Source organism: Pseudopipra pipra, chromosome 3 (genome assembly GCF_036250125.1).
Source record: "Pseudopipra pipra isolate bDixPip1 chromosome 3, bDixPip1.hap1, whole genome shotgun sequence".
In the NCBI taxonomy this organism is placed as follows: domain Eukaryota; kingdom Metazoa; phylum Chordata; class Aves; order Passeriformes; family Pipridae; genus Pseudopipra; species Pseudopipra pipra.
Genome location: NC_087551.1, coordinates 46,258,987 through 46,273,858, shown reverse-complemented (window position 1 = coordinate 46,273,858; position 14,872 = coordinate 46,258,987). Strand labels below are relative to the sequence as shown.

General features: G+C 40.7%; 1 long non-coding RNA gene across 2 annotated transcripts in view; it reads left to right on the top strand.

Annotated features, from left to right (window-relative positions):
• Positions 1 to 14,872, top strand: part of LOC135411440 (uncharacterized) — a 37,652-nt gene that overhangs the window by 15,348 nt on the left and 7,432 nt on the right. The gene's annotated exons all lie outside the window — the stretch shown is intronic.

The window sequence follows — 14,872 nt, the reverse complement described above, 5'->3', positions numbered from 1 at the left end:
TGGCCATAAACTATAAGTTAGTTAGTGCGTTGACAGATGTTCATTCTAATCCAGATGCAACTGCCGTATCTCTGAGATCTTACAGATGTAGTGTAGAAGCAGCTTTGCCTTGTTGCATGGAGAATTGATGAAGTCACATGATGCTATTGTTGCCATATTTTTTCCCCAGTTGCTAAATGACATTAAAAAGCACTAAATAGACACTCAATATTTTCCTTACATGAATTTATCATGTAGCAATTACTGCAGTTATTCTCGGTGTGGATCTGTGATTGTAAATAGGAGGTGTCAATCAGTGTAATTAGAGAAGGAAAAAAATGTGCCTGAAAAACAACCTCTGCATTACACTATAAACACCCTACCACGTGGCATGTCCCTTCTTAGTTACACAGAGTAAGTCCTGTGTTGATTCAGGCTTGAGTTTCACAGTAAATCTTTTTTGTGAATTTATAGACTGTCCCTTTGAAGGTAGAATTGTGCCAGCCTATTTATTTAAAGTCCTTTTTCACTTCAGCAGCATGCTTTGGAGATGTAATACCTTATGCGCAAAATCCCCGAGTGACAGCAGCTCTGCAAGATCATGATACTTATAATACATTACATATTATCAATAAAATGTTGCAAGACATGTCATAGATCTTATTAACATAACTTTAAATTATGGGTACAAGTTTGACCTATCTCTTGATGGATTAGAAGCAAAGCTTGGATTGTTAAACAGAATTAAAAGGCTCAGGGCATCATTAAACAAACTGTTTAAGTAAAATGTCTGAGTTTCACCATAAAGAGTCAAAGCATACCTGAAAAGCTAGCTGTCTCCAAGGCCACTTATAAAGTTTAAAGAAATCCATAAATAGCTTTCAAGTATTTTTTTTAAAATTACTTTTACCACTGCCCTGATGTTAATTCTGATCTAAATTGCTCCCAGAAACCTTGACTGCCCTAAAGCATTTTGATCTGTATCTCTCCCCACTCCCCAAAGCAAATCAGAGAAAATAAGCACTGTACTGCCAGGAGACATAGACAATACCAAAACCTCTGGTACCAGTGACATGTAGTGTCGCGTCCCATTTCTGAGTTGAGATTCATTATGTCAAGACTAGAGAGTGCAGTGACAATGAGGCTCCAAATAGAGATTTTTAAGTGACTCCTCAGACATGCAGGAGTCTATGCTGGCAGATCCAGCTGCAGATTTTGGGCATTAGGTCACAAATGAATCTTCTGCTCATTTTCTGAGAAATTTCTAGGAGTTGTGTGTTTATGGGTGCTTAGGTAGCTTGACTAGTTTTAATTTATGGAGTGGCTTTTGGTTTTTTGACTGTTGATCCTTTACCACATCTCTTTATATTCTCTTTGTGTTGACACTGTTGCTCTCACTTTGGCAATGGGGAAAAATTTAAGGCAAGTCATTTATGTGCAGAAGAACAAGGATAGGGCCCCAAACAGCTCATAGATGTTCTGTTTCCTAGCCCTCCACTTATATCCTGGAAATATATCTCTTATTCTGAGTATCATTAGGAGTGGTCTTCTATAGGAAGATGAATAGTGCTGTTTCCTCCCATGCTTTAACTGTTTAAAACATTGAATTTTCTCTTTAAGATGTGAACTTTCTGGTTTGGGGTGTGTGCTTAGTCTAGTAAAGATGAGAGCTGGGAGGCAAGAAGCCCAGAAATGACTGCCTTTTTTCATTATTTCTTAAATATAATTTCTGGATCAAGTACAAAACCATGACTGAGAGAGAGAGCGCTCTTCCATTGGCTTGGGAGGGAATGAAGAGAGGCATTTAAAAGAAATGTGTCCAGCTGATGAGTAAGCTGGCATGCACCACTGAGTCGTTAGTAATGTTTATTCTATTAGAGTGGACAATCTTTTGCTGTTGACGAAAAAGCTCTCAGTCCATTACACATTAAATTAAGAGAACACACACATGCACCATAATTCTCAGCTCTCTCTCCCTGAGCACTGATCAGTAATAATGACCTTTTGGGTAGGGGGCAGAGGGCAATAACCTAAATACTTTTGTGTTAATTGTTACTCCTCTGTGCTCAGCAATATCCTAGCATTTAACAACTTTGCTATGCCTGAGGTCCCTTGAGACCTGAAATTGGCAAGAAAGAAAGAACGTATATATTTGGACAACAGTACCATAAGTAGTTCTGCTGCTTTGGGTTTGGGTTTTGGGTTTGTTTGGGTTTTTTTGATTGTTTGTTTGGGGGGGTTGTTTTGGTTTTGTTTTTTGTTTGTTTTGTTTGTTTTGTTTTGTGGGTTTTTTTGTTAGTTTGTTGTTTGTTTTTTTTTAATCTCTTCCAGAGTGATGTAAAAAGATAAGATAAAAAAAGTTAGCTTTCACTCCTATGGTCTTATATACCGAATAAATAAAGGCATAAATAAGAGTGGCTTGAGCCCTGTGCTGGACTTCCCTGAGTCTTTCTGTTAACCTTAAAGTTCACTATGCTGAAAACTAATAGCATCTATTTGTCAAGAAGCCAGAATAATGACATTTTGTGCCATTATTCTAATGGATTTTTCACTGTGCATTTTCTTTAATTATTTGCATGAGTAATATCATTATGCATTCATGCCAATACAATTCTGATAATTAATTTACATGATGGCAATTTCTTAATGATTTTGATGTCAAAGTTAATAGCAACATCTGATAGTTGATCTGTTGGAGCTGACATAAATTTAACTTGTAATGTATTGATGCCAAAACCAACAGCAGCATCAAATTACATTGCAGAAAAATAAACATCCACAGGGTAAAAACCTCAGTGGAAAAGTCTTGATCCTTATCCCAGGTTTATAGGTTTAAAACAAAACCAAGGCCCCTAGACATGATGCATGTCAGATTTTTACTTCATCTTGCTTTATTTATTTATTTACACCATTAATAGTATAGATGCCTGATATTTAAGAGATCAAATTATATTCTATCATATAAAGGGTTATGTTCTCTCGCCTCCAGCTTAATGCATATATTCCATATATTAAAATGAAAAAATGCATTAATTAAGGTTTTATCTTTCTGGTTCTTTAAGCATGAAATCTAAACTGCTCTGCAAGGGGAGAATTTAGGACTGATGTTTGAACCTGAATTTGTATCTTGGTTTGTGATTTCGGTTTGCATCATGTGGTAATAATATCAGCAAAATAGAATTTATGTGTAGGCAAAATATGTTAATATCAATAAAACAAGAAACAAAGCAATGTATAATAAGGTTTGAGATCAATATTTTCAGTACATTTTTTGCTATGTGGAAGTGATTCATAGATAAAGACATAATTGTATGTGTAACTGTATATATGTACCTATCTTTTTATATATTGACTCATGTAAGTATTAAAAGACAATCAACACAGAATAAAACCACATTCTTCAGTCTTTGTCCGGGAGATCTAAAGATCTCTTTACAGGTTTATAGGCATTTTTATTTACTAGTTAAATATTTTCGTACACCTTAGTACTGAAAAAATGTGTGTGAAACAAATTATGACAGCCATAAAATGATGGTTGTTTTCACTTTATTTTTTTAATCAAAAACAAAACCTCATTCTATGGCACAGTTGCTAACATAATATTTATTTCCTCCTGCTTCAGCCTGTTAAATGTACAGACAAAATGGTAAAACCCATTACAAATAAAATTGATCCTGCTGTGTATTTCAACCTTTTCCCCAACTGGCTTTTCATCAATGTTATCCACCAAGGGAGTGCACATTTCATTTTATATAGCAAGGAGATAATTATACAGCCTCAATTAGACCTTCCATTGCTGGACTATAAAGGGCTGCTAGTGCAGACTCAGATAATTTGCCTCTAAAATGCACTACCTTTCCTTCAGAGACGACAAGGAAGCTGTCAGTCCCTACCTGCTGAACAAGTAGCTTATATGTCTGATTGCTTTTAACCTATCTTTTCCTTGTCCTCGAAAACGTGAGGACACATACTTGCTTGAAGCCAGCCCCACAGAACTCAGGTATGTCAGTGGGGACCCTTTGCTGTGTCTTTCCTGTGGAGATGAATGCTTCTCCACCCAGAGACAACATTTGTTGAATGCTTTTAAGTCCCACTGGTGATGGTGAAGGTGCAAAGAGGCAGCAATAGGAGGCCAAGGTAGGTGGACTGCCTTTTACATGGCTGCTTAATGAAGTTTGCAATGAAAGGTGAACTTTGGCCCTAATGCACAGCTGTCTGAAGGCACATAAGCGTGCAGCTGCATGGGAGACCTTTGACACAAGCACAGCTCATCTCTGCAAGTTGGTGCCTGTTCACCCTTTCAAAACCTCTGTCACTGCTGAACTAGTGCCCAAAAGGCAATGCCTAGCACCTGACATGGAGAGGGACCCAGTGTCAGGGGCTTAGGTCCTAAGGAGGTGAGGAGGGGAAAGGACAGAAGAAGCAGCAGGCAGGAACTAATGTGAGAGCAGGAGGCCCCTATGTTGGGAAGAAATTGTCCCATGTAAGAGGCCTTCCCGTAATAAAAGCAGATGACATGAGCAAATCCAAGTGGCTACTTGTGGTGCTATCACCTTTGCAAGTGTACAGGACATCTTGCCCATGCATATGCCATCTGTGGATGCACACCATTCATATACCCATCAACCCCATACTGAAGTCCTCTCTTCCTCCTACTCTGCCCTTTGCTTCCGGAGAATGTGCTAGGAGGTAAGAGTCTGGTGCTTAATTCTGCACATACATTTCTGTGGAGTTGTATTTTGGAAGAAGCCTTTGGGATGAGATGGACTTTGTTTGCTCAGAATTTTTAGCTTTCCTGTGCAATGTACCATGAATTCAGGTGTTCAGCTACACATCTGCAAACTCCTGTAAATGCGGTGCTCTGATGGAGTACAGGAGAAGACCATAGATGAGAGGAGATGCCCGAGAGATCTTGAACTCCAACAACTGTTTGTCAGGACAGACACATCTTCCACGTGTTCAGACAGAAGCTGAGTCTACCTTAGCCTTTTACTCTTAAAGGAGCATTAGTCTGAGGCTAGACATACAAGTAAGGACAGCAAGAGAAAAGGCCGGAAAAGAGTCTGACACACAATGGAATTTTTTTGTTATACAGGTTTTGTCAAATGCGTTTCCTCTTCACACATTTGTTTGTGATGAAAATCTGGAATGCTTTCCTCTACCAGAATAATTTAATTTCAGAGCCTTTTTATGGGCAGTGGAGAAAAGAAAAGAAAAGAAAGGGGAGATTTCTTTATGTGTAACATTATCCTGTATTAATTAAAGATTATTTTAATAATAAATTTTAAAAATAATAACATTTCATATTATGAGACTGAGAAAAGGGTGGAATACCACCTGACTGTCCTTTTCCCTTGGTCTGCAGAAGGCATGGGTTTTAGCTGCTCAAGTTTCCTTTGGAAATAAGTTAGTCAAGAACTTGGTTTTAAGAATAGCTGCTCAAGGAGAAACAGCAGTGTAAATGTTATCTTTATTCCAGGTGAGTAGAAAATCTCTTAAAAGCATTTCTGAGGAGTGTTCACTTTGTGGGTTGATTGTTGCAAGGTGTAAGAAATATGACTATAATTGTGTTTTGCACACTGAGAGACTCTCCCCCACAACCCAAATGGCTTTTTTGTGTGTGGCATTTCAGAAAATGCTCTTTTTTTCCTCTGAGCATGTGGAATGCCTGTGAAGAAAATATTTTTTTGGTGCAGGGCTAGTCATGAGTTGGACACAACATGTTTGAAATGCAATGTAGGAGTTCGAAAGGGAGGTTTTAAAAATTCATATCTGCCTCATGACTGGGAGCATTACTAATGAAAATGTGTTTGAGTTTAATGTTGCAATTAAATGTCCCATTGAAGAGAATGAAATTAATTTCTTCCTTCCCCAAAAATCACACTTAAGTTTCTGTAGCCTTAAATCAGGCCTGGATAACTTAGCCTCTGAGTCAAAAACTGCTCCCTATGTCTCACATAAACAACCACACCCAGGCATCTCATATTATCTTCCATTTCTTCAGTCTGCCAATTACTTGACACACCCATTTATTGTGGACTATCTTAAATTAGCTCCTCAGTGACTCAAACATTTATTAACTGGTCAGGTGCCAGGAATTCAGCATGTGCATGAAGCTCCTGGGCCTGGGATGTTGCAATAGATGTTTAGGACACTGATGGTGGTCTTTCTGTACCCTGAATCATGGCAGAGGCAGCAGGGGTACCACCTGGGGATGGGTTTGTGGCTGGGATGTCTCTGCCACCCTGAGCTCTCTGGCTACTTTGGACATGGGGCTATTGGTGGCTGCTCTAATACAGGCCTGGCACCTAGGAGATTTTGGGAGAATGAGTCCCAGTGAAGGGAGCAGATCCCTTGTCCATCTGCTTTTGGCCATGCTGGCCAGATGTACCAAAGCAGGGACCTTCTACTCAACCCTTCCACCATAGACATATAGAGTGCTCTACAGGAGGTGGGATGCATCTTGTAGCAGTGTCCCTTTGAGTCATGAAGCTTGAGGGAGGTGGCAGCAACGATCTCAGAAACTCAGTTTCTTTAATCAGCTGTGAGCACAGAGGTGTGACTGTGGATGTGATCCAACTGCCTTGGTCTTTAGTGCAGAAGTTGATTTCAGCAGAGGTGGTAATTAATCAGAAGGCACAACTAGCTACCAAGTAAAATGCTCATTGTTTCTCTCCCTGACAGCTAGCTCAGGCTGGTTATTAACACAAAAAAAGCTTTCACTTTGAAAGTTGTTTTGTTCTCTCCATCCTCCGCTGCTATATTTCCTTTGCAAAAACCATGCTGAGCCACATTATGCTGTAGCTGAAGTTGTGGAGCTTCTTTAAGGTACCATTTGACACACTGGTCCAGAAATCTCAGACTGTGAGAGGAACAGAAGAAGCAAGCAGTGGAGATGGAGGCAGCTTCTCGGTTCCCATGGCATGCGCTGCTGCATATTGAGCTGGACAAACTTTTTATGGCAGAAGTTCCACAGCATGTTACATGACAGCTTTCTAAGGAAAGAGAAATTATCTCCTCTGTTACTTGTTGGTGAACTGGGATTGATTATGCTGAGTCCTGTAGCTGTTTGTATGTCTTAAGTCTGCAGATCACAAAGAGCTTTCACTGTAACTGGACAGCTGTTAATGTCCATTTACTCCATTGTTTTTGTCATGCAAAGCTTTCAGTCATACAATTTGCTACCAAGCAATGTGTTCCTAATACTGTATTTACAGTCTGTAATAGTCATACATAAAGCCCTAAAAAGTATGCTATGTCTGACTCCTAAATCATATGATTTTACAAGAGGTTGTGTATATTTTTGCATCCACTTTAGACTTACACACATAGAGTATTTCCAATTGTTTACATATGTTAAAATCTCTTGCATTTAAATAGCTCATTATGCAAATATTTACAAAATACATGGATATTTATTTTTACTGTACCCTCTATTCAATCACTGAGCTGAGATTTAATGTCTAAATATTGTCTGCAGAGTCGCATGTGCAGTAATGAATTATGAGTAATTATGTACTATATACAATTATACAACAAAAATTACAAATTCAAAAAATATTAATATTACAAAGGCAAGAACTCAAATTTATGGAGCATCAGAGGTAAGGTGGAATCCTAATTCAACCTGTAATTATGCACATGTGCATTATAACATGGCCTTCACTAGTCACGCTCTGTCCTCCAGCTGCCTTCAGCTGCAATGGTGCATGTGTCCCAAGCCGTGTTACAGGCCAAGGCCCCAGCCAAGGCTCCAGCCAAGCCTTGGGATCAGACCAAGGCAAATTTATAGTTTCCCAGGGAAGGACTTTTTCCTGGATTTGGTCACCTAAGCAACTGACCTGGCTCAGCAAGCATGTTTCTGATTTTCCCATTCCTACAGCAAGAGCTTACAGCAAGAGAATGCCCTGCACTAATTCACCTCTCAGGACAGAGCCATACACCGAGCAGGACTAATTTTGCATTTGAGACATTTGAAAGAGCCTTGTGTTCTCATATAATCAAAGACTGACCCTGAAGTACATTGTGTTGAAAGGTTTTTCTGACTAGAATATCTTCCACCAGGAAATGCTACTTTGTCAGAATTGAAATGCTTTGTAGGAACATTTTGTTGGTGATGATATTTTTGACAGAAAAAAATGTGAGCAATTCAAAATCTGAAGAAGGTTTTTCTCACTGCCAGTTGTTTCAATGTAGGCCTGATTTCTTTTCTTTTGGTCTCAGAGCATATATTATTTATATTTACTATTCATTAGTTAAACATTACCAAATCCTTTGCAAAATGTTCCTGAAATGTTTCAATCCTGTTAATTCTGACATTGACTGATTTGGTTATTACAAGGTTTCAATAAGTTTGGTTTTTAACAACTGTGTGCTTAATGGCCTTTGTGGATGCACAGTGCTTTCTTATATGTTAAGAAAGCAAGCAAATTCCAGAAATTTAATTTCAGTAGAATTTATAACTCCTATGAGGAAGACACTCAATTAAAAAAAAAAATCAATTGAAGTGGATAAAGTTTTCCCAAGTTATAAGCAGCCAAAATAAATTTAAAGACTGAGCGATCTCAATAATACATGGCCTCCTTTGTTCCATCTATTACACTGCAAATGATTTGTCCTTGGAAATTTTTCTGAAAACAGTAATTGTATTCCATTTCTTAAATAATGTAATTTACAAATAATATTTAGCACAAAGAGCCAGTATTTGAAGCCAGATTTTTAATATTAGCTGAATCACTGATGAATATGAAGTATACAACTGTCTACAGTTAAAAATTATTTCCTAAAGCTAATTTATTGCAATATGTGTCCTGCATATTGCTAATATCCTGATAAAAACCAGACTAAACAGAAGTTCTCTTAAACTGAAGACGGGTTGGACTACAGTAATACCATTTGGATAAAGATTTCTCAGGATGCTAAAATGAATCTGATCCCAAGTCTTTTATTTCCAGATCAAAAAACATTTTATAACTTCCCGGGGTATTCTTATTCCTGGGATGTTTGTTTATATTAATTGACATGTATCTTAGCACATTCTGGCTATGGAAAAAGGTAAAGCAGAGTAGTGATGAAGGACACTCTCTTGTAGACAAGTTCCAGGAAATATTAAGAATCTTATTAAAAAGCAATGCTTTCATAGCATTTCTCACTAAATAAACAGTGTTTGGCTAGTTTCTGACATCATGGATTGGGATTCGCCAATTCATTTCTCAGTTTCTCTCTCTGGAAACATTGGAAACAGGAGTGCTCACAGCAGGTGTGCTCAAAAGTATAACCTGGGTAGTAAAAAATCCACCTTCATACAGGACATTGCAACGAGGACTTGTTTGGCTGTAGGCTTTGCTTTTTTTCTGTTAAACATGAATTGGTTGGGTAAAAGAGATCTCCCTGGTTTTCCACAAACCCTTATCCTGAGGTGGACACAACCCTTTCCAATCTTTTTTAGATTTACTTTTCTCCTAGCTGCTTGTTGTGGATCTTAAGAGAGAAATCAGCTTCTGATCTTCCAAAAACTGAGATTTCTGAACAAATTTCCTACAGACATATTGAGGGGCAAGAAAGCCAGGAGGGCTTATGAAGTGGATCTCAGTGTGTTTATGAAAGGGATTACAGACCAAGTTTTCCTGCAGTAGCAGCCAACTGTGGTTGGTGGCTCAGGAGTTTCCTTTGTTTGCTCAAGCAGACTAGTCCAGACTCAAAAGGACTAATCCTCTCAAAAGCTTCAGCTTCTTTCTGGAGGCCAGCAAAAGCTAGCTGAGGCATGGGTTCCTGCTGCTAAGATGCAGGCCCAGAAATCAGACCTATCAGTCTTCAACGAAATATCATTGGGGTCCTGTCTCTTCTGCTGGCTTTCTTCTTCTACTCCCACCTCAGTCTCACGGTGTGGTCTCAGGAGAGTCAAACAATGTACCACATTTTCTCATCTAAAAAAATGGGAGAAACATTCCATAAACCACTCTTATGATGGCAATGATGGGAAACAGCTCCACGATGCTTGAATAAAATATGGTAGATGTGCAAATCATTGCTGCAGTAAGACTGCACCATAGAATCCAGTACTTGGAAGGCTTCAACCCAAGAAATTCTACAGCCTCAGCTTGCTCTGCTCTAACTTAAGACTCTAATCTTGTTCCCCTGACCCCCTCTTCCATCATTGGACGTATCTTCCATCACACTAGCCTATTTCAGGTGGGAAGCAGAATTTCTTTAAAAAGAAGGAGCAAAAGGAAGGCAAAAAAATGGACACGTCTGTGCATTTCACATGTGATGTCCACCCACCCCCTGCCACATAGATACAAAAATGTTGAGTTTATTTATACATATGAATAAATATGCTTTTTTATCACTTCAACTTGTAAATAGGAAATGAAGTCACAATCCTCAAAATTATAATGGCAGGCACACAAAGACACAGTTGCTGGCACGGAATTCAATTAACAGATAGCAATCACCCTTGGGTGACTGTGTGAGGTAGAAATATACAGGCATGCTAATAAGTAATAGCTTAAAGCCAAGGCATTTATCAGCCAGCAGCCAGACATGGGCATAAGTGTGGGCAGACAGCACTGCTCTGGGATATTTAATAAAACCTGCTCTCTTCACTTGAGGATTTGTGTTTAATCATTTGGTAACATTTTAGAAACCTTCAGCCTGGGAAGCTTCTCAAATGGAACTGCTTAGGTCAGAAAATGTAGAGAGTTATTTACTGATGCTAAAATAGCCAAAGGAACAGAGTGGATTCTAGGTAATATTAACAAAATTCTTTGTTGCCATCTTTTTGACCTTTTGAGTTTCTGGGATATGCCTGCTATGTGAGGCATATGTGAAGATATATGTGAATCAGAGCCTTATCTGGGGAAACATGCAGAAGGCATTCATAAATACTGGGGAAACGAATGATTGAACTGCTGTTTGAAATAAAATTTTAACTCTTTTTTGCTTGGTTGAAAGCCTAAAGCTAAAATAGTTTTCTTCTAGGCTCCTTGAACTCTAATTTACATTGCATTTTGAGCTTTCAAAGGCTTCAGGCAGGCCAAGGTTTGTCATCTGCTGAAAGATGTTCAATTTAAACTTTCTCATTAGGGCTCTCTTTTTGCCATGGCAATTGGGTGAATTTGCAGGTCTGTTTTGCATGGCTGAATACCACTGCTTAGAGGAAAGGGAAATCCAGATGCAAAGTCATGAGTTTGTTTAAAGAAAGGAAGTTCAACTTAATAAGACATTTGTTAGGAACTTCACACAGAAGAAATGTAAGGGATGGTGTTGGTACATTCTTGGGTAACTCTCCAGGGTTAAAGCATTCATCAAACTGAGGTGCTTTGGAGCAGGACACAGGGAGGCCAGCCAGTCTATTCAAGGGACATCCAGGAAGCAGTATATGTCAGTAATTATCAAGGAAGGCTGTAGACTGTTGACTATGAAGCAGATAGTGTTGCAGATCTCACTGCTTCTAGTTTAGCCTGTGTTCTGGGTAAGGAATCATCCCTTTTGCGGTCATTGGCTGTGCCCCTGAAACTCAGCTGGTGGCAGCGGGAAGTCTGCAGTGCCTTCACTCCTTCCCTGAGAGCAGGGAGCACCCCTCTGAGCATACTGCCTCAGCAGACCACATTGTCCCACTCCCTGGTATGGCTGTCTGCTTTTCTTTGGCTGGAACCTTTCTGATGCCTAAGCAGGCCCTGGTGGTCACCAATAGCTGCGTAGCAGCTGAAGTGGTGTGGTGATTGCCCATTTGCACAGTCTTAGTCATTTTGCTTTGTCAAAGGAGTCACCAAAGGCATAGGTGGGCTGACACAAATGTTAAAGATGGGCAGTGACATTCTATAAGCACCCTCTAGCAGGTGTTGTCAGTACCTGTTCTTTTTTCTGGGGGATTCACATGATGTACAAATCAGTGGCCAGAGTCTCTGCCAGCCATTTTCCGCACTTCTGGCGTGCAGCCCAGCCTAGGCTCTACTCAGGAAGCTGTAAAGTGGCTCTGAATAGCTGCTGTGAAGCTGTCGCTGCTCTGCTCCTATCACAAAGAGTTTTCAGTGCCCGCCTTGCTAATGGATGGGTTTCTCCTATACAGAGTGCCAAACAGTGCGGTGATACATTCAGGTTTTATTAGTGTGAGTTTAGCGTTGCCGCATTATTCATAATGGAAACAGCACAAGAGAACTGCACTGTTCATCCCAAACAAGAGACCATAAATCCTGTGAACCACGCAGCACCGTCAAATGGTGTGTTTTCACCACTTATTTTGCAGGAAACCTATTTGTATTCTGTCTATATGTAAACCCAAGCTGTCTTAATATTGCAAGCCCAAACTGTGTCAGAGGAGGTAATAGCAACAAAAAATAGCAACCAGTATACATTTTAGAAAACTCAGTCATAACTCCATGATACCAGGGCTCAGCATCCACTGCCAAGTGGGAGGGGAGCGCATGCTGTGGATGGTGCACTGCTCAGGGGGCTCAGCTGTGGGTTATGACAGTGGAGCCCTGCAGTTGCCTCAGGACTGGACATTGATCCCCTTTGCTGCGAAGGGTTCATGTGCATGTCTGCATTTGAATGGGGCAAGGGAAGACTTTGTGCTTCTGCTCGCTTGGTTTGCTTTTACAGAGAGCTGCTGCAGCAGCGGGGTGTGTGGAGTACGCCCAGCGGAAGTGTATTAGTGGGCTGAGTGTAGGTAAGTTGGTCAAGAGTTCAAGACGATTTTAATTTACTGTGATGAGGACACATCACCTGCCTAAAATAAATAAGGCTTTTCAGGTGTCAGGAAGCAGTTCAAGCTATATGACAATTTGCTGGTATGCTTTCCTTGGGAGACTGTCCCAGAGGGAGCCAGTCTGGGCTCCTGATAGGAGTGAACAGTGGCTCTGGAGAGGCTAGGCTGAAGCCACTGCCTCCCTTCATGTAGGCACTGTGTGATTGTGAGAGAGATGAAGCTGACTTTTGCACGGTTCTGCATTCGACCTAGTGACCCAGAAACTAAGGGCTACAGAAGCTATTATCAACCATTTCAGCTACTGCCTCTTGCAAAACTCCTGTTGCCCTGCTTCCATCAACCTTTGCCAGGCCTGCAAGCCAGGCAGCAGCTGCCCCCGATCACCCAGGGCCTGAGCACTTTTTTTATGATACTGCAAGCACTCATCAAAGGAAATGTTTACTATAAGATACGTGCACATTCTAGATGGTAAGTGTTAGTTCATTCAGACATGATGGCTCAGGGAAATTACAGACCACAATCTTGTTACTTTTGCAGGAAATATTGCCTGAACTCATGGAGACACCTCCCCTTCTCTCCTCTTGCTTTCTCTCCTGCATCACCACCCTCTCAGGTATAGCTGCTAAAGCGAGTCACCCTGGGTTGTGAGGAACCTCTGATTTCTTAAGCCTCACCTATGAACACTCCAACTCCAGAGCTGTGGGCTCATGAGCTCAGCTAGGAGTTTTACTTTAAAATATAGGTATAGGGTTCTTTAATACCTTGAGATAGTGTCAAGAGAATAAGCCACAGACTTGTTCCCAAAGGGTTTCTTTATTAATTTAGGGGAGACAATAAGGGAACTTGGCAAAAGTTCAAAAAGGGCACTACATAAGCTAGATAACATGTTCCACTACAATACCAACTCAGAATATACTATTAATCCACAACACTTAAATCAAGATGTAATCAATCCACAGCACTTACGTCAAAAGCCAATCCCTCCAACTCCAAGCCACCAAAAGCATCAAGCAAGAAGCAAAGAAAGAGAATCAGAGGGAACAAGAAGAGAGAAGGAGAAAGAGGGAGAGACAGCTACCACTGAAACCTTGTGGAAGACCAGCTTTATATGTCCAGATGACAGGGCAGTGATGCATGGCAAACGTATGCCTGTGGTTTTGTCTGCTCTGGTCCCTATGGACATGCCCCCCAAGTGAGGTCTCTGACCCACCAGCTACTCTGGGGTTCCAGGCTGGGGTGAGGGGCAGTGTCCTCACTGTCCCTGCCAATCTGAGGCTGGGTGAGGGGCTCCAGGAGGTGTGGTGTCTTATAATTTTCCTGGGCTATTTGTGACTGACAAATACTCCGGGGCTTCCCCATGTGAATTCCAAGGACCTGCCATGAGGGAGACAATGCCCCTTCACCTCCGTGAGGTTCAACCTATCCCTTCAGGGACACACACACACACACACACACACACACACACGCGCACACACACACACACACACACACGCACACATGCGCACACACACACACACACGCACACACACACACACACACGCGCACACACACTCTCCCCACAAGGTGGTTCTGACCCAATAATCACTGATCTTGTGTCTAACAGAAGCAAATGCTCTGCACTCCTCTAGCTACTTTGTTCGCTGTTGGTATTAGCACTGGAAATGCTGACAGCAGCTACTAAAGGTTAAGTGTGTTTGTAGAAAATCAGCAGTGTGGTGCCCCCTTCCCCCTCTTCCCTCAGCTTCTGAGGGGGGAAATGGCCCTTCAATACATGAAGAATTTAAGTTCACATTTCTCTGTCTCAGAACACATGCATTTATGCAAGAGGTGTAAAGGATATCTTTTATGATCCTGGTACAGTGATGCTTCTCTTAATTCAGTGCTTGAAAGAGCGACAGAGGCTTCTACAGCATTGGTTATTATGCAGGACGTGTGTTTTAAAACGTTAAGTACCTTGATTGTCTCTCATATAGCTAGTGCTGTCAGCAGTTTGCATAGTGCTTTTATGTGCCTTTTTCCTCCCTGAGATACCCGTATTAAGTTCAGAACTGATTCTGCTTCTGAAGCAATTCATTAAACATCTTTAGTGCACCACTTCTGTGAAGAGGTCAATTTGTTCTTTCTGTCCAGAGATGCAAAACTCTGGCCTTCAGTTGGTAGATGCAAGTTAGGTTAATTTCTTAC